This window comes from Mus musculus, chromosome 14 (assembly GCF_000001635.26).
Source record: "Mus musculus strain C57BL/6J chromosome 14, GRCm38.p6 C57BL/6J".
Classification (NCBI taxonomy): domain Eukaryota; kingdom Metazoa; phylum Chordata; class Mammalia; order Rodentia; family Muridae; genus Mus; species Mus musculus.
In genome coordinates this window covers 32,730,081-32,751,004 of record NC_000080.6, presented here as the reverse complement: position 1 = coordinate 32,751,004, position 20,924 = coordinate 32,730,081, and the positions used below count along the sequence as shown (strand labels likewise).

Here is a 20,924-nt window from a genome sequence, read left to right as displayed (position 1 = left end):
TGAATTGTAATGTAAATAGTTGATATTCTGATATGGAACACTTCCTCCTATGAGGGGTCGCGACCCACAGGTTGAGAACCACTGTCCTGAAAGCCGTCAAGAACATACAGCTATTGCTCTGAGATAGGGGAAGCAAATGATGTAGAGAAGTGCTGGACTCTCAACCCCAGAGAACTTCACTCACCTCAAACTGGAGACTCCGTATACCTAGGGGACAGCATCTGCCAGCCTGACAGACTGAAGCTGGGCCCGTAGGGCCATAGAAAGGCAACTACACCCTGAAACACCTTGCTTTCAGGCCTGTTCCACAGAGACATCTGGGGACAGCTTGCAATCCTGAGATAAGCCACAGAGCTGCACAAGCTAGAGCCTGGGACCAACAGGGGGAGAGCAGAGGAAAACGCTGGTGCCTGCTCCTTTCTCACCATGGCTAGAGTCCCTGGGTCAGCTTGAAAATGGCTCCCGGGGGTGGGGGTGGGGGACTATTTTTACAGCCAAGAGCAAGCTTCCATTTTGCCTTACTAAATATTCCTGAAAATGACCTCTTGTCATTCCTATACTACACTCCACCCAAGGAATGCAGATAACTCTACTTCCTTCATGATTTGGGTCTCTTGGAACCTACAAACTAAAGGAGCCCATTTCCAACCAGGGCCTTACAGATGGGACCCGGCTAGCCTTTTCCTGGTTCTCTTTTCTCCAGCCTCCATCAAACTAGGCTCTGGTTAAGACATCAACTCAGTCTGTACCTGACATCAAGGAGTTTGGTAAACATTAACCATTGCTGAATTATCAGTACTAGGTATGGAAGGTGTGTGGACCCTTGGGGAATCACACATGACACTGGCATTGATCTGAAGGGATACAGATCCCTAAGGTGGAGGCAGGCTCCGAGTATGGTGAAGGAGAAAGCGTTCTAGATGAAGAGTTTGTCAGGAACAAAAACTGGGGCTTGTAGTGGGGCTCCATAATAAGGCAGAAGCCTGATATATATGAGGCTCTGGGTTTCACCTCCAGTATTACAGGAAACACCTTGTAAACTATTTAGCTCTGCAGAGACGTTCTTGTTAGAAAGGTAAGAGGAGGAAAAGAGAAGTGGAGAGATGAATGGAGGAGGAAGGAGGGTCAGGAAAGAAACAAACGCTCGGCTCTTTGAAGTCTGGCCTAGACCTAGGAAGAGATCAGGACAAGGACATAGGTGGCTGGGTATTTAGGAAGGCTGGCTAGAATTCATGTGGGTTGGCGAGGTGGAGACAGGATGGCTGCTGAGCACAGAGAGGGGACTGAAAGGCTTGGGGGTGGGGGGTGCTGCTAAATAAAGGACAGTTAAAACTGTATGAGTCAGAAGACCATCTTACAGGAGCACAGCCTCAGACAACCGAAGCTGGTGAGGAGCCTGGTAAGCCACCTTCCCAGGGCAGTCCCCACCCTGTGAGACCAGTGAGAACTGCTGGCCCCTAACAGGCTGCTACATACATCTTTTCTCGGAGATGTCTTGCTATTTTGCTGGATGCAAAGCATAACCCCTATTTTTTTCTCAGCATTTAGAATTTCAAAATACTGAAAATCACTAGGAATGGTGCTCACAGTTCAGACCCCAGAACTAACCTCTGTTGGCATATTTTTAAAATTTGTACAAGTAATGTCTTAAATTAATGATAGAATGTGTCAGCTAAAATTATTTCCTTTATCCTATCCTTAACTTATCTCTCTTATGAGTTCTCTCCTGCCATTGACTCACGTTTATAGTTATATAAGAAGCAAGAGTTTCACATCCACTCAACCAAGCACAGATGGGAAGTAATTGAACATATACAGATTTATTTTCTTGCTGCTATTCCCTGAACAGTACAGTAGAGCAATTATTTCCACAGCTGACAATGTCCTGGGCATTACAGGTCCTGCAGACCATGCACTATTTTAGACAAGGAACTTAAATAATAAGGGAGGGACCTGGGAATCTGTCCCCACCAATACTGCAGGCTAACTGTATAGATAGGTACATACGTATTCACGGGAAACTAAAGTATTAATTAGGATGTTTACGCATTTATAAGTGGCCTGCAAATGAGTTTTCTGTATCCACATGTTTATTTTTCACTTAATGTTAGGCTGTTCATCTTTAGCCATTAACTCTGGCAGCCTCAGGTTCTTGCCTTTTGGCGGCTCTATGGCATGCCCATGTTCCCCACCCATGTTCAAGGATTGAGTGGCTTTCGTCCTTCCCCACCCACGCTGCCTGCAGGGTATTGCAGTTTATTAGCACAGGAGTTGCTGCTATGCATGTCCTGGGCATCTCTTGCTTAATATACTCACTCAGTTCTGCTTTTAGGGCTATGAATGCCACTACCCTGAGAAAGATAGCTCTTCCACGGAAGCTGATACCTAAAGAGAAATTGTTGAGTGACGGGATACATGCGTTTTAAATCCCTTCTCTCCTGTGAAGAGATTAAACTGGCCACACACATTCCCAAAATAACCCCCTTAGAGTTTAGAAACTTTAACTGTGCTCTCCAGAGGAGTTAGTCAAGGGGCTATCTGGGAAACTAGATTAAAAATCTGCTACAAGGATAAAGCCATTTGGCCGCTGCTTACTGCTGGTGTGGGCATGAGAGTTCACTCTTTTGCATTTATGCTTTTAATTGCAAGTACAGTGTAATATGTTATCAAGTGTGGGAAGAGATAAAACACCATCCACATAGGATTGGAAAATCATAGTTTTGTTGTATCAAGGCAGTGAGCCTTTTTTTATTAACTTGTTTTAAATTGACACACAGAAATTCCCCCACATTAATGGGGTGCAGTGCATTTTGATACAAGTATATAATGTGTAATAATCAGGTTGGAATATCTGTCACTTCAGACGTACATCATTTGTTTAAGTTGCCACATTGAAAGTCCTCAGTAAGAGCAATATTCATACGGTGAATTCTTGTCAGCCATCGTCAGGCTACAAAAGATAGAAGTAAAGAGTTGACAGGAAAAAGAAACATGAAAAAAATTGAAGCCTGATTAAAACAAGTCAAGTATACAGAAAACCTGGAGAAACTGGATGTGGAGTGTTCGCAATGATTCTTATACTAGCTGACATCATGATTATAACTAAATCCAAACTGCAACACAACTTCAAGAACAGGAACGGAAAGAAAACACAATTTTAGCTGATTGATCCGTTGACATATGACTCGACAGGTTATTATCTACTAATGTCACTGTTTACTTGGATGCTTAATCATTTCAGACTATGACATCAGTGAGACAAATAAAATTACATAATTCTAGTGCCCCTAAAAATCAAGACAGAAAATACCCAAAATTAAATGACTTGATAAGACAACAAAATAAATGTATTAGGGATAACAAAGCTACATGTGTTATGACTAGAGAAGAGAAAGCTACAGATAAGAAAGAGGAAGGTGGTTGGAACTTGATTCAAGATGGTGGCCATTCTGAGGTGCCTGCAAGACCCACAGAGGCTTCGAGCGGGAGGATGACCCTGAAGAGCATGCAAAGTATCCCAAACAATGGGAACAAATGGGAAGAAGATGCTTTTAAAAAGAGGTTTTATGAAATTGGGAAAAAAAAAGAAAAGATGGTGCAACAGGACGTTGTGCACAGTGCAGAGAAGTGGGACTCAAGAAGCAGGCAACTGCTCTCCCTGCATGCTCGCTCTGCTCGCTCTGCTTGCCCGGCTCGCAGGGGCAAGCCTGGGGCCAGAAGGTGCGCAGCAGCCTGGAGATCATGCAGGTACTGCCCCCAAATGCACTGCCAAACCGCACGCAATGATTCTGAGCAACAAGGTATCTGAGATGAAGAACAGTTCATTTTCTGACTACTTGAAAGACCTCCATGCTCTGTGCTGGTCCTGGAGGCCATGCTAGTATCTGTGGTTCTTGCTGCTGCCACAGGCCTGCAGCCACAGGCCATGTGAATGTCCATGATCCATGCTAACTACAGAAGTCAAGTTGATGCTCAGAGTCCATGCTGCCACTGGAGTCTACGTTGATGTCCATGATCTACAATGCATCCAGAAGTCATGTTGATGTCCATGGTCCATGACGCCGCTAGAGGCTGTGTGGTTGTCCGTGATCCGTGTTGCTATGGACAAAGAAGCTCCTTTCGCAGTGGTAACTGCAGTGGATGACTGCAGACTGGTAACTGAGAATAAGAGACACTGAGAGCCTCTGTAACACCCTCCCCTTCAAATGAAAAGAAACAATTTGACAGGAAGACCTTAAGAGGGAGACCGTAAAACTTGTGATAAAGATGCTGATGTATAATCCCTCACTGTTGATGGCTGCTGGCCTGGGGATGAGGGCAGGTCTCAGTTTTCTTTGAAGAGTTGACCACCAAGAGTTTGATCATGGTCCAATGAGTATATGGGCAACACAAGTTGGACTTGGTGTATTATTCTTTAGGGGTGCGGTGGGGTGCAAGAATAGAAGGGTAGACCTGGAAGGAATGGGAATTAATTGTGACGGGGTGCATTGTATGAAATTCACAAATATTTAATAAAAAGTTATGTTGGGGGAAAAACAAATATGAAAGAGGAAAAGGAAACTGAGCCCTGCAATGTGAACTAGAATTAATTAGAGGCAGTAGTGTAAGTTTATGGTTAGATATTTCTCATATAAATGAAATGGCTAAGTAAACAGACACTCTTATCTGTGAGTGGGTGTGTGCATGAGCATCCCAGCATATGATACAGAGTCAACAACATCCTCGTAGCAATGGGTGTACCTGGACCCACACCCTAATGTTTACATATCATTACTACTAACGAAAACTAAGTAAGCATTGCTTAGTATACGAGTTTATTCCAAGGCCAGTATGTGGAATGTCCATGATGATGAGACTGGAACACTGTAGGCTAGAAAGTACACCAAGCATGTGTGGGGTGACACGTGTAAAAGACACTGGGTTGAGTGTGATGGGCTCTTACTGATGTCATAACTGGAAATGATTAAACATCCAAGTCAATTGCACTCATAGATAATAACCTGTTGAGTCGCATGTCAATGAGCCCATCTGTGGAAAGAGAAGCCCTTAAAGTAGAAAACCAATGAATGTAATGATCGTAATAGCCATAGAGAAACGAAAGACAATTGACAAAAGTAAGAGACATTTTGAAATTAGAAAAGATATTACTTGTCAATCATCATAATTCATCAGGTAGAATTCGTCAACTGATGCTAGAAACTGGTGTGTGGGATGGAAATGACAAGATATTTAGATACTCAGTGTATCTCAGGGGTGGAGGGAATAATATTTGACAGATTCCTGGGTGATCAAAGAACATTGCTATTAATGATACAAATTCAGGTTGTGTATATCCTGATACAAAACACTAATAAAAACACACACTACTTCCACAGTAATCTTATAAAATCTGCTTCACTTAAATCTGGTAATGAGAAATATGAGAAGTCCCAAGTTGAGAAACATTCCCCTATGCTCTTCAAAATTGTCAACAGTTTTACAGAAGACATGGGGAGACTGAGAAATTATTACTAACTAGCTGAATTGGTCTAATAATTGAAGGTAACACGTGGTTTTGAATTTTTTCTAAAATAAATGCAAACAGGGTCACAGGGTAATTGGTTCAACCACTTCAGCAATTGGCAGGGAAAGCTCTGAAAATTAAAAATGAAGCCTGAGGAGACAGCTCAGTTGGTAAAGTGCTTGCTGCATAAGCATAGAGACCTTGGTTCTCATCCCAGTCACCCACATAAAAAGCGGGGCACAGTGATAGGCTCGTCCTCTCACTGGTGGAAGGCAGATGCAAGGAGTTCTCGGGAGATGTATGACTTGTTTGCCTGGCCAATCAGTGAGCTCCATGGTCACTGAGATGCCTTCTCTCAAAGATTAGGCTGTTAAGCAACTGATGTCAACCTCTGGCCTCCACCTTCATGCACAAATATGAACACCTGCACATGCCCATACAACGTGCATACACAAATAAAAATGGAACTTCTATGTTACCCAGCTTTACCACTTCTGGGTGAGTCCTGAAGGATCTAAGTGCAATACCTGCACACCTGGGTTTTTGTTCAACTACTTAGAATAGTCAAGATAAGGAATCAAACCATCCTAGATGCCCATCAACAGATGGATGGATTTTAAAATGTACATATATATCATGATGGCTAATCTTGATGCAAACTGAGGGAGCGCATAACCCCTTAGGAAACCAGCCTCTAGGTAAGAGCTTTTCCACAGAGCATGAACTGAAGAGGAAGCTCCATCATAGCTCCATATGGGGTGGCACGATCCAGAAACTGGGGTCCTGCACTGAATATAGAGGAGGAAGCAAGCTAGTAGTTATATCCATCTCTCTCTGCTTTTTGGTTATAGATGCAATGTGACCAACTGTTTCACACTGCCCCAGCTAGTGCTGCCCTTCCTCATGTTTCTCCGCCTGACAGACTGCACCCTCACACACTGAGCCAAAATTGACTTTTCCTTCTTTACAGACATTCCTTTGTCAGACATTGTGCCACAAGCAACATGAAAATGTATCAATATGTATATGTGCATATGTAAATATATGTGTGTGTTGTGTATATCTACATATATATATACACATACATAATAAATTTTTATTTAGCTATGAAAAAGAATAAATTTGGGGGATTTTTTTTCTAGAAAGTAGAAAGAACTAAAGATTGTCGTGTCAAATGAAATAAGCCAAGCTTATAAAGACAGATGTCAAATTTTTTTTTCATATGTGGAATTTAGGAGTAGGGAAGCAACTGTGTAAGCTACTAGGGATATTGGGAAGTGGGGATAAATAACTATAAGGGAAAATAGAGGGGATGAGTATAACTAAAGTACATTGTATCAATGTGTACACATGTATAAAAATGTCATAATGAGACCCAGTAAGATGGCTCAGCATATAAAGACACTTGCTGCCAAGCCTGGCAGAGTGAGCTGGATACTGGAATATTATCCACACACACAGTGAAAGGAGACGATGGACTCCTGAAGGTTTTCCTTTGACCTCCACATGCATACCACAGCACATGCATGTCTAAACACACACACACACACACACACACACACACACACACACACACACGATGCAAAGAAAAATAGATGTCATTAATGAGACCCCCTTTGTACAACTTCTTTGTTTTAATTCTTTAGATTTATTCATTGTATGTGTATAAGTGTCTGCCTGCATGTATATATGTGTATCACATATGTGCCTGGTACCCAGGGAGATCAGAAGAGGGCTAGATCTCTTGAATTCGAGTTAAGGGTGATTGTGAGCAGCCATACGGATTCTGGGAACCAAACCTGGATCTTCTGAGAGAATAGCAAGTATCTTATTACTGATCCATCTTTCAAGACCCCCATTTGTTTATTCTTTGAGACAGGGTATCAATGGAAACCCTGGCTGGTCTAGAACTCAATCTGTAGCTCAGATTAACCTCTAAACTTGCAGCAATTCTCCTGCCTCAGCTTCTCAAGTGCTGAGACCACAGGTTTGCACCACTATACAAGTTTTATGTGTTATCAAATACAGGGTTTTGTGTAGGGTAGGCAAGAACTCTACCAACCAAACTACATCTTAGTGACAATTTTTTTTACAAATAATAATAATCAAGTCTGATTAAAGACTATATATTAAATAATCATGTCCAGACCAGCTACATAATTTGTAGAGCCTGCAGTGAAAATGTGAGCACCTTCTTCCAAATGTATTAAAAATTTCAAAGTTTTAACAACACAGCATTAAGTCAGACATGGGGGTCCTTCTGAGTGCCAAGATGTGTAGGTCACATGACCATGATTGTTATGGACTGATTGTTATATCCTGATTGTAACCCATGGTCTGAAGCTATACAAGAGAATGGATTCATTTCATGGTGACACTTGATGTAGAATTTGGAGACTTAGAGAGATCATATCAGAAACATATTTTATTTTATTTTTTTAAATTTTTTTAAGATTTATTTATTTATTATATGTAAGTACACTGTAGCTGTCTTCAGACACTCCAGAAGAGGGAGTCAGATCTCATTACAGATGGTTGTGAGCCACCATGTGGTTGCTGGGATTTGAACTCCAGACCTTCGGAAGAGCAGTTAGGTGCTCTTACCCACTAAGCCATCTCACCAGCCCCAGAAACATATTTTCAAGTGATAAGGATAGACCAGTAATAAGTGATCTGTATGGGGTGAATGAAGATGAATGGAGCAATGGGGAATCACACCAATTCTGGGATCCTAGAGCAGGAAGAAAAGGGCGTTCTTTCCCCTATTCTCTAGCTTGTCTGTATGTCTGGAATCACACAAAATGTTTTTAGGGGTTTGGTTGGTTGGTTTGTTTGTTTGTTTAATACATGTGAGTACACTGTAGCTGTCTTCAGTCACCAGAAGACTGCATCAGGTATCAGTTCACATGACAGATGGTTGTGAGCCACCATGTGGTTCCTGGAAATTGAACCCAAGACCTCTGAAAGAGCAGTCAGAGCTCTTAACCACTGAGCCATCTCTCCAGCCCCAGAAAACATTTCTTTTTTGTTTGTTTGTTTTCTTTTCTTTCTTTCTTTCTTTCTTTCTTTTTTTTTTTTTTTTTTTTTTTTTTTTTTTTTTTTTTTTTTTTTTTTTGGTTTTTCAAGACAGGGTTTCTCTGTATAGCCCTGGCTGTCCTGGAACTCACTTTGTAGACCAGGCTGGCCTCAAACCCAGAAATCTGCCTGCCTCTGCCTCCCGAGTGCTGGGATTAAAGGTGTGCGCCACCACCACCTGGCTCAGAAAACACTTCTTAAAGATATATACAAGAAAAAGTATTCATTTTGCTGATTGTGACGATGGCATGTGGGTATGGGTTGTTAAGTGTCAGTAACTAGTAGGTCATTCCTACCCATGGAAGCAAAGGCTGCTGACTCTGCAAGCTAATCTGTAGTCTGGGGTAGAGGTCACTTATCTTGTCTGCTGCTGTGAGTCTGTACTGTTCTATAACACAAATGTTTTAAGCTGTTCTTAATTCCACCTGGCTGTCATTTTGTGGGTTCCTCTTCAGCCCTTGGAGTTATGTGCGTATTTTATGTTGTGTGCACAATTTAAATCTGTGGTTCTGATTTTGATGTTGCCAGTCTTCGTAATTGGCTCTTCAAAGCCTGTATATTAGTTCATTAGCCAGTGTCCCAAATCATCCTTTCACTGTTGCAACTGTAGCTCTCTCATGTGGCATGCTAGTACGCACAGTGTTTTCCCCTCTGTACAATCTCCACTTAGTAAAGATTACCAGGTATAAAATCTTCCAATCATAGACATGATCTTCTTTATGAATCTTGAAACATTTTGTCAAATTGCTTTCGAGAAAGTGGTGCCAATTCACACCGTATGGGACCAGGAGTTAGCATTGGTTTTTCAACTGGAGCTGGAGTTTGCTCTGTGCATCCTCCTTGTTCCTCTTTTGTGCACTGTTGTGTCTCTCCACCTCTGCTGGGGGAGGGGGGCTGATGCATTTCCAAATCTGCACCAGCTATTTTAGTAATGAAGATATTAAACCGGGCACTACATTTGTCTCCCACGTTTATCCTGAAAACTCACCTTCAGTGGAAGGTCAATGCAGGGAAAAACTAGGACGTCCTTATGCATGTCACCTCTCACAGGGCAAGAACAGCTTCATAAGGTGGTGAGACAATCAGTTGTTTAGAAACCATTGCATTTATCTGAAACATAAAATATTATAAAACAATCTCTTGAGGTAATTTTCCAGAGATGGAAAAAAAAAACAAAGCTCAGGTTATGTCTTTATCACCAAAATCATCAGTTTTTAAAAAGTGATTGATCAGGTCTTCTCACTGCTTTGTTTCAGTCAAGTCAGAAAGCCCCATGACTAGAAAAAACTGCTATTATGGTAGCGTCATAAGGTTAATTCATAGAAGAAGATGACCTGTATATTTCTACAGAAAAAAAAGATGTGGCTGTGCTTCTATGGGGCAGATGGATGTCTAAATCACCCAAGCTGGAACAGGCAGAGAGAATGCAGACATGGACTCTGGCATCCACAGAAGTCTTAATAAGTTGTAAGCACTGACTAAGTATGCTATGTATGTCTAAGCCACAGAACTTGGTGGCCGTCCCTCTCCTGGTACTTAGGTCTCCAGGGCCCTCCTCGTCCTCACTTCTTATCTTCATAGTGCTTACTAGGTTAACACATACCAGTGTGTAGCAGAGTGGGTGCTGGCAGAAACAGAGCTTCTATCTGTCTAAAGTATTTGGTGGGCAAATGGCAGCCTTCTCAAGAAGGCCAACAATTCCTATACCCTCTGCTACATCCCAAGCAGCAGTAGGGCTTTCTGGAGACCACCCACCTTCTGCCACTTGGAGTGCAGTGCTGCTTTTGCTTAGTCAGATGGCTGCCATGTTAGGAGTTGCTTCAGTGCCAGTGAGGAGTCTGGGCACCACTCAGTGCTAGGAACTCTCTCACTGGCTGCTCAAGGGACAGGCTCTCTCTCCCACAAAGAGCACAAGTCCAGTGTTCATACTCTCCAGAAAGAGCCCATCCATATTGGAGGTGTTTTGTTAAGTACATGGAAGCAGCTCCTATGTGATACAACCCAGCATGTGACACCCTTGTCCTCTGGGACAATCCACTTTTCTCCCAATCCACTCCACATTCAGCCATCCAGGGTCAGCAGATATAGTCACCTGTCTTCCTGGGTGCAACCACACTCATACAAGTACATATTATCTCGGGCTGCTGTTGAGCTACAACTTAGAGACAAGTGGGAAGAATACATAGCTCACACCTTAAAAGATGTATTGTCTGATCCCTTGAGATGGTGTGTCATCCTTGGCTCCGAATGTCCTCTGATAGAAGTTCTACTTCTGAACATTCCTCCAGTCAACTCTACTTTCACAGATATGTTACCAAGGAAAGCCATTTGCTGTTTTCCGGCTTCTGGCTTTAAACCAACACACTCAAAGACAGTCCTGTATTCAGACTTGTGGAGGAACTTCAATCGAGTAGGAAGACTATGCACTCATCAAGCAAAGACCTGTGCCAGAAAACCTATCCTTCTTTGAAGGCAGCACAGAGGGGGCAAACTGAATAAAGAGACACTTTAATTGGCTGTCACATACAGTATTGTATATCATCTGTTAAGAGAAGGGTTTTTATATACTCAGAAGACCTTTAAGGGTTGGTGGAAGATTTAACTTCTGGACTCTCTCCCCTCAGCCTTCTTGATACCAGCAGAGTGACTCTAGCTGCCCTCACTTGGAAATAGACATGAAGAGGCCAAGCTGGAGTGCAGGAGAAGCAAAACCCCCAGAACTAGAAGACGAAATAACCTGAGAGGTGAGTAACTGTGTAGTTCCTGCAAGCTCAGGGGTGGGGGTGGGGTTTCTCCTACATGAGGGAAGGCTCTAGATGCATGATCTCTACAGGGAAACAGAAAAAGGAAAGCTATCTCTCATATGCTTGGCTTTTCTAGTGAAGGAAAGCAGAGTTTGGATGGAATTCAAAATGCCCAGAAGGATGCTTGACATCATTAGCCATCTTGGACATGCAAGTCCACAGGGAGACACTGGGTCAAGCTCACTGGAATGGCTGCAAGTCTGATAAGAACAAATGCTGGTGTGAGTATGGAGAATGCAGGGGGGGGGGGACCCTGGTATACTGCTTATGGGAATGTTAAGTTGTACCTTGGAGGTCAGACTGGAAGTTTTTCAAATAATTACTCATGTAGTAATGATGTAAGTCAGTAATTCCACTCCGAATTATCTACCAATGATAGATTTTGTTCACACACACAAAAGCCTGTACACAAACATCCATAGCAACATTGTTCACAATAACCCAAAGTGGAAAGAACTCAAATATCCGACAACTAATGAATAAACAAACTAGATCCGGCATGTCCACACAATGGACTGTTATTCAGCCGTGAAGTATTCAAACCTATTGCTACAAGAGATTCTGTGGCCAACCTTACAAATAAGCTCCTGGGTGACATTTCTTCTCACTTCTCCTGTTCTGGGGAGTCCCATGGGCTAGAAACTGTATCTCCGAGGCTCCTTTGTAGATGAAGTTTCATCTAGTATTCACCAAACTGACTCAATTCTTCAAGATTTAGGAAAAGAAGGAACAGAGAGTCCCTAGTTACACAGCGGCGCGTATTGCCCAGAAAGCCTATGGACTCTTCTAGGCAGCTGTTGTGGCTTCTGAGTGCCTTGGGGACCTGGGTGTGGAACAGTGGGTGGTCACATCAGTGGTATTTGGCTAGAAAAGCTTTGTGTTGCTTGAGCAATTTCCCTGGCTGTGTAGCAGCCGAGGTTTATTCCCTGGCTTCCCTAGAGAACTTGGAAGAAAACAAATATGATTTTAAAATCTGCTTTCTGATTAGACTAACTAGTATGAATCCTGTTGCCTGCCCATAAAAAGTCTATCCAAACAGGTGGGGAGCCCAGGGCATGAAGAGTTCCTGGAGATGAAAATACCTCAAAAATATTATCCTCTTAAAGTGTGCTCTCTGAATCCAAGCCAAGAAAATTCACAGGCATCTTGCTGAGACTGAGAAAGAAATACCAAAAGTTTCCAGAGGAGACAGAATGGTAAATGAAATTAATTATATGCTTGCTGCTATCACAATTTTATAATATATAAGAGGCCAATGATTTTTGTCTCTGTTTTACTGTATTGAAGTTTTTTTAATGTATAAAATAAGCAAGTGCCTTATAGGTTCATTTATAACCTCAGTCTTCACCCCGATTTTTCTTAAAAGCCTCTCAACAAGGGAGTTTCAAGATAATAAGCATGAGGACTGGGCACAGATTCGAAGCTATGTGTTGCTAAGGTGGCATGCACAGCAGTTTAACTGCACGTAGCACAATGGTTGCACAGTTGTTTTGAGCCACAGTGAGAGGGAATCTGGAGATGGAAGAATTGTTCCAGCCATGGCATTTTGCAACTCTAGAAATATACGTTATAAACTCTTCCTTGAAGTGCTATTATTCCACCAGATTACCCATTTTTCCCCACCAGGATGCCTCTCTTATATAGCTCCTCGAGTCCCATACTCAGTCTATCATCCAAGCTCTTACAAGAGCCGAGGACATAGATCTAGGGACTCAGGGTGCCCGACTTAGCCCTAGGCTGATCTCACACAATATGAATGTTTTTTTTTCCAGAAATTAGGCAGATGAGAAAGTGACCTAGCCATCCACCACCACTCCATGAGTAAATTCCATAAGGAAGATTTTAAAAAATGAACCACCTGCTCCATGGAGAGAGGCCCATGGTCCTGTCTACCTCACAGTCTCTGGAGGCAGAGCAAGTTCCCAGCAGCACCGATTCATGGCCATGGACACAATCCCCGCCCCCAGGCACGCACTCCCTTTCACTATGCTGGGTTTTTATGAGAAGAAAGGATGGATGTGAGACTTTGACCAGATCACCCAGGAACAGACAGCTAGTTCATAATTACATGAGGCTAAGTGAGAAGCTGTCCACCTGGGGACTTTGCTGAGCGTCTTTGCTGGTACTATACACTACAAACAACATACACACCCCCAACAAAAGGCACTTTAGGTTTTCTGGACTCAAGACAAGAATATTCCAGCATAGCTAGAGCTCAGACTCAGCTACTTCGTTACCTGATGACTTACAGGGCAGCAGGAGAGACCATAGCACAGAACCTATACAGGGAATGCAATCCTCCAGCCTCACTTTGGCATTGAGGGACTGCTGTGAGCTGCTCTAGGCACCACGACCTAGCTCACTGTTTTGGCATGTCTTTCCCTCACTCCAGCCATAGTGACCTTCCCTCTGGCATTCGAAAGCCTTCCCTCCCTTGGCCATTTATACTTAACACTTCTCAGCTCTCCTCTGCCTATTATCTGATCACCTGCTTCACTCTTTAGGTTTCTGCCCATGGCAACCCAAATTTGTATGTCTTTTGTTCACTACCAAATCTGCTGTTCCTAAAGTTGTGCCTGTTCCACGGTAGCTACCAGGGAACACCTGTTAACTACGAAAACCACCAAATGCAAAGTGCGAAATACAACAGAGCAGAGTGGATTCCCACCAGTGTGGCTCAATTAACAAATGTATTGGTTGCTTTGTGTCATTGTGAGCAAAATAACTGGACAAAACGACTTAAGGGAGCAAAGATTTACTTATTTTGGCTCGCAGTTCCATCACCTGATGGCTGGGTAGGACATGGCAGAGTCCATGAGATGGAGAACGTGGGAGTGGGAGGGGCGCCTCGAATCACTTACATCACAGCCAATCAGACACCAGCCAACCAGGCAATCAGACCCAGCCAATCAGACACCAGCCAATCAATCAGACACCAGCCAACTAGGCACCAACCAATCAGGCACTAGCCTATAATATGCAAAGGGACAGCCCTCAGGACCTATTGTACTAGTTAGATCCCATCTGTAAACTCCCCAACTTCCAAAAAACGGTGTCACCAGCGAATAAATCTTAAGATTATGGGGAATATTTCCAATTCAAGCTGTGACACCACTTAAAAGGAAATTGCAATTGCGGTGGCTTTAGCCCTTTTATTCTGCATTTCATCCTGCTGACCACAGGCATGCTCAGGCTGTCTTTGAAACTAAAGTGGTTCAGGCTGTTGCAGTAATCAGAACTCAGGGTGTTGAGCCAAAGTGGCTCCTTTTTATTCTTTCAAAGCCTGCGTGGCAGCCTTGCTCACCCCATCTTCTCAATTGATTGTGGAGGACCATTGCCTCGGGACACTAAGAAGTCAGCTTAGTGTCTCAGTTCCTGAAAACCACACAGCTAGTTTAGACTCTAAAACTAGTGCTGAGCCATTCATAGCCCAACAGCGAAGAACTCTAACTCCTAGAATGTCATCCAGGCCCCAGTGGCAGCAGTCCTTTCTTGGGTGCTTTCCTGGAAGTATGCATAGGTTGACAACAGGCCTGTAAGAAATGAACTATGTGGCTAGTTTACAGATCCAGACAGAGCCGGTAACTCAGGCCTCTAGGTCTGGCCCTAGCCCTGAACTACCAACACTGGGTCACCTTGGGATAGACCGCTGGCCTCCCCTGGTCCCAGCAACCTCATTTCCAGGCGGGAGAGGATGGCAGCTGAAGTCTGCTGACAGCTCCGGAGTGCTGGGAGAATTAACTAATAAATGATTGGGAAGCACTCAGCAATGTAAAGTGCTATATAAATGCTTAATAGTAACAACCACCCTGTCAGGGGTCCAGGGCTGCTTCTGAGCTCTGTGGTCCCTGTGTAATGATACCGAACCCTATAAAGTGCTTTACAAATAGTGAATAATTCATTCTCAGGGCACCCCAGGGAAGTGAGAAAGTACTCCTCTTGCTTCAGAGGAGTTCAGATCCAATATTTCCTGGGGGTGTTCAGCTAGGAGGCCTTGCTAAGCCAAGTTTGGATCTCTGTGGCCTCTGGGTTAGGCCAAGCTGGGCCCAGCTGCTTCAAGCTAGGAGAGCCAAGCTCAACCCTGCAAGCGAGCTGATGCTCCCTGGGGCTCTAGCCAGGCCCTTGAAGCTAATGGTTGTGGCTTGGAAGAATGAAAAGCATGAGAGATGAATGAGTATAGCCTGGAAACAGAACAGGCCTGCTGGCCTCCTGATGGCCAGATATATAGTCTCTAGGCAAGATGGGAACACCCAGGGTCTTGCAGTCGATAGCAGTCAAGGTGAAGACTCAGAATGAGATGGCCAGAGAGAGAATACAAAGACGACTTTAGCAACCTCATCCAGGGTCAGGGGTGGTGGTGGTGGGTGGGTTTCCTCCCTATGAGATACAGGACCACCATGTCCCTGAACTAATGTACAGAATAACCTTAGTTATAGTGACAGTCCTAGGAGCAACAGGAAAGGTTCATTTCCCTAGTGCCAGGGGAAAAAAATCTCAGGCTACAAAGAGACTGCCAAGCAGCAGCCAGGTCCCATGTTCTGAGATCAATGGTGGCTTGGACAGGAAAGCTGAAGAAAGGTATCTGTACTGGCTGGTTTTGTGTCAACTTGACACAGCTGGAGTTATCACAGAGAAAGGAGCTTCAGTTGGGGAAGTGCCTCCATGAGCTACAACTGTAAGGCATTTTCTCAATTAGTGATCAAGGGGGAAAGGCCCCTTGTGGGTGGGACCATCTCTGGGCTGGTAGTCTTGGGTTCTTTAAGAGAGAGCAGGCTGAGCAAGCCAGGGGAAGCAAGCCAATAAAAAGCATCCCTCCATGGCCTTTGCATCAGCTCCTGCTTTCATGCCCTGCTTGAGTTCCAGTCCTGACTTCCTTTAGTGATGAACAGCAGTATGGAAGTGTAAGCCGAATAAGCCCTTTCCTCCCCAACTTGCTTCTTGGTCATGATGTTTGTGCAGAAATAGAAACCCTGACTAAGACAGTATCCTAGAGCCTGAGCTAAGGGCCTGAGGAACTTGAGGCTCCAGGTCTCTTTGATAAGAAAGGCCAAGAACTCAGCTTGGATTCTTTTTCCCTAAAACCTGGAGTCAAAAACCCATCCACCACCATTTCCCAGAAGTGGAAAACCACTTGTAGCTGTAGGACCAGATGTGCCTGAGATCTTCCCACCATCCATGATGCCAAAGATGCAGACACAGGATCGTAGGCAAGAAGACACTGAGGGTCTCTGAGGCAGGGCCCTGAGCTAACAGAAGATATTAATGACTGCTTCCCCGCCAGCCCCCTGCAGCACATGGGTTCATAGAACTTCTCAACCTCCCTCTCAACAATAACACAAGGACAACCGTTGCTGTCACATTGCCATCTCTGCAGAAGACAGATGCCCTGACAAGCTGTGAGTAGCCCTGATTCTACACTTGCACTCATATCCCTCTTCCCAGGTCCAGCATCTGCCACATCTAATGGCCAACAACCCCTCCCATGGCATGTTAACAGTCTTCTAGCAGGTGGTATTTTTATCGTTGTCCTTCCCTATGGGGCAGGACTGGAAAGCAGCAAGGGGGAATGGGACACAGACTCAGTCTCACATGCATGACCTCACTTTTCCTAACAGATATGAGGAAGCAGGTGGAGGAGTGAGCTGCTGGCCCCAGAGCTGCCCAGACACTATTCAAACCAAGGCTGCTTTTGCTCTGCCCTGTGCCTGTAAGGGCTGAGAAGCAATAAAAGAACAGGCTAGCCAGAAGTGAGCTCAATGGAAGGTGAACTGACTCGCCTAGAGTGGAGGGCAATAGGGTCCTGTTTTCTGTCAGGAGCCAGAAAGGGCAGAGTCATCATGTGTTTTGTTTTGTTTTGTTTCAATACATCAAATGAAATTCAAAAGTATTTTGCTTTATTTCATTTCATTTCGTTTTGTTTTGTTTTGTTTTGTTTTGTTTTGTTTTGTTTTTATACATCAAATGAAATTCAAAGCCTGGTGGGATGGCACATACCTGTAATCCCAGCATTCCTGAGTTCAGGGCCAGCCTGGAATACATAGCAAGTTCCTGTCTAAAAAGCACAAACAAGACCCAAAAAAAGTTAGAAAATTATTTAGCCTCTCCAAGAACGCTGACTGCATTGCCTATATACTGAGTGAATGTCTGCACTGGAGTGAACCCAGGCTGGCTAACAGGAGAGAACAGTAATCAAACAAACAGACCCTGCAGCAGACAGGAAAATAACAAGGAAGAACTAAATCAGAAGAGACCACTCAACCAGGGGAGCGGGTAGGCTAACTGAAGATCTCTTCACCTCTCCCTCTGTCCTTCCAAGTCCAATCCTCCAGTCTCATCTCTCATCTCTGTAGCAGACCACCTGGCACCAGCCGCCCCCTCCTCTCTACCCTTGCCTCCAGCAGATCACACAGATCTTCTCTTCCAACCTTCCTCCCAGCTCATCCCGTTATCCCAACCCCCAACGACAGCAGGCTTTCTCTGGGAACCTGTTAGGCAAGCCTGACAGAGATGCAAGTAGGCCAGCAAAGCAGGTAGGCGGAGCTTCAGAGCTTCAGTCTCCCTCCTCCCCTCCACATCGAAACCCCCAGTCTCATCCCTAGCCCTGTAGCAGACTATCTGTTGTGGGGCCTCTTCTCACTCTCTGCCCTTGTTACCAGGGGACTATGCAGATTTTGCTGGAACACCCTGTTTTCTCCCTCCTGCAGACCTTCTCAGCCCCAACCCTATCCCTGGGCATTAGCTCTCTATACCTAGGAACACATTTTATCAGAACTCCTGGTACCCATACCTGCCAGAATCCCAGAAGAATTTCCTACAGGCACCACACAGAGGGCAACAGAAACCAAGGCACATAATACCTACCCAACAAAGACAAGATCAGATATCAGCACCTAGAATTACAACCTTCCCAACCCTAAATGTCTAGAGACCACTGTAAAAACATAATCAATAACATCCAGGACAACAGATCACCACTAGAGGCCAGCAACCCTACCAGAGTAGACACTAAGTATTGCAACATAGCTGAAGCCCAAGACAAAGACCTTAAAACAGCCTTTATGAATATGATATAGGTCCTTAAATAGGAAATGAATAAATCTCTTAAAGAAATTTATGAAGACACAAATGGTGTAAAAATGAATAAAAAAGTTCAAGAGTTGAAAATGGAAATAAAATCAATAAGGAAAGTCTAAACAAAAAAATCTGGGAAAGAAAAAATTATGAACTCAAGTGGGAACCACAGAGGCAATCCTCACCAACAGAATTCAAGAGATGGAAGAGAGAAACTTGGGCATTGAAGACATAATAGAAAAAAAAATGGCACCTTGGTCAAAGATAATGTTAAATCTAAAGAATTCTGGCACAAAGCATCTAGAAAATCTGAAGCACTATGAAAAGACCAAATCTAAGAATGAAAGGAATAGTGGAAAGAAAAAAAACTCAGTTCAACAAAAAATTTTCAACATCATAGAAGAAAATTTTCCTAACCTAAAGAAGGAGGCACCTATCGAGCTACATGCAGCACATAGAACATCAAATAGACTGGACAAGAAAAGAAATTCCCATAGGCACATAATAATCAAAACACTAAGTATACATGATAAAGAAGAATATCTAAAGCTGCAAAGGAAAGGAACAAGTAATATATAAAGGAGACATATTAGGACAACACCCGACTTCTCAATGGAGACTCTAAAAGCCAGAAGGGCCTGGACAGATGTGCTTGACTCTAAGAGACCATAGATGCCAGCCCAGATTATGATACCCAGCCAAACTTTCAATCATTATAGATGGAGAAAATAAGACATTCCATGATAAAAGTAATTTAATCAATATCTACCTACAAATCCAGCAAAACTTTCAATCATTGTAGATGGAGAAAGAAAGACATTCCATGATAAAAATAATTTAATCAATATCTACCTACAAATCCAGTACCACAGAAGGAAAACTCCAAGCTATAGATGTTAACCATGTCCAAGAAAACACAAGGAATAAATAATCCAGAGCAGCATATCAAAAAAGGACAAATAGCACCATCCACCTCCTCCTCCACCACCACCACATCCTCTACCACCACCATCATCACCACCACCACCACCACATCAACAACAACAGCAATAACAACAGCAACAACAACAAAATAACAAGCATCAACAAACACTGCTCTTTGAGGTCTCTCAACATCAATGGTCTCAATTCCCCAATTTAAAAAAAAAAAACACAGACTAAGATATTAGTAGTGAAAACAGAATTTATCCTTCTGTTACATCCAAGAAATCCACTTTAACATCAAAGCTAGACAGCACCTCAGGGCATAAGGATGAAAACAGATATTCCAAGAAAATGGAGGTAAGAACTGAGCTGGTACAGGCATTTTAGTATCTGATTAAATAAACTTTAAATCAAAGCTAATCAGGAGAGATAGGGAAAGATACTACTTACTCATCAAAGGAAAAACCTACCAAGAAGACATTGCAATTCTTAACATCTGTGCACCAAACACAAGGGCACCCAAGTTCATAAAAGAAACATTACTATAGCTTAAATCACAAATTGACCCTCACACACTGATAAAAGCAGACTTCCATACTCCACTCCTGCAAATAGACAGGCCATCTAGGCAAAATCTAAACAGAAAAATGCTGATGTAACTGATGTTCTAAGCCAAATAGGATAACAGATAATCACAGAAGATTTTTCCCAATGCAAAAATCTACACCTTCTTCCCAGCACTTCATGGAAGCAAGTTTCAACAGACACAAAGACACAAAGCAAGACTCAACAGATACAAGAATGGTCAAATGAAATGTTGCATCCTATAAATTAATGCTGGATATCAACAATAACACAGTTTACAAAATCACAGAAACTGAACAACTCACTATCAAATATGGATCAATAAAGAGATTAAAGACTTTCTAGAATTGGATGAAAATGAACCCACAACATACGCAAACTTAGGGACACCATGAGGGCTGCTCTAACAGGCAAGTTCACAGCACTAAGTGCCTACATTAAAACTTCTGAGAGATCTCATTCTAGTAACATACCAAAACACCTGAAAGCTTCAGGACAAAAAGAAATCATACCCAAAAGAAATAGACCACAAGAAGTAATCAAGCTTGGGGTTGAAATCAATAAAACAGAAACAAACAAGCAATACAAAGAATCAGTAAAGGAGTGGGTTCTTTGAGAAAATCAGTAAGATTGACAAGCCCTTGGCCAAATTAACTAAAAGGTGAATGTCAAAGATCCAAACTAACAAAAGTAGAAGCAAAAAGGAGACCTAAAAACAGACACCGAGGAAATACAGATTATCATACTCTAAAAACCTACACTCTACCAAAGTAGAAAATCTTAAAAAAAAAAAAAAAAAGAAAAGAAAAAGAAAATTTTCTTAATAGATACCACTTACCAAAGTGAAAGCAAGATCAGATAAGCAATTTAAACAGAGTTATAACCCCTAGTGAAATAGAAATAATTAAAAGTCTCCTCCCTCCCAAAAAACCCAAAGCCAGATATTAAGGCAGAATTCTATT

The 20,924-nt window shown here is 43.0% G+C and overlaps 1 long non-coding RNA gene across 1 annotated transcript in view; it reads right to left on the bottom strand.

Moving 5' to 3' along the window:
• Positions 1-4,175: 4,175 nt before the first annotated feature.
• Gm28651 overlaps positions 4,176-20,924 on the bottom strand; it is a 61,444-nt gene continuing 44,695 nt past the window's right edge. The window contains exons 4-5 of the long non-coding RNA XR_874509.3: positions 9,567-9,688; positions 4,176-4,199 (exon numbers count right to left, since the gene is read on the bottom strand). This is a non-coding gene — a long non-coding RNA (predicted gene 28651). The remainder of the gene's footprint in view (positions 4,200-9,566; positions 9,689-20,924) is intronic.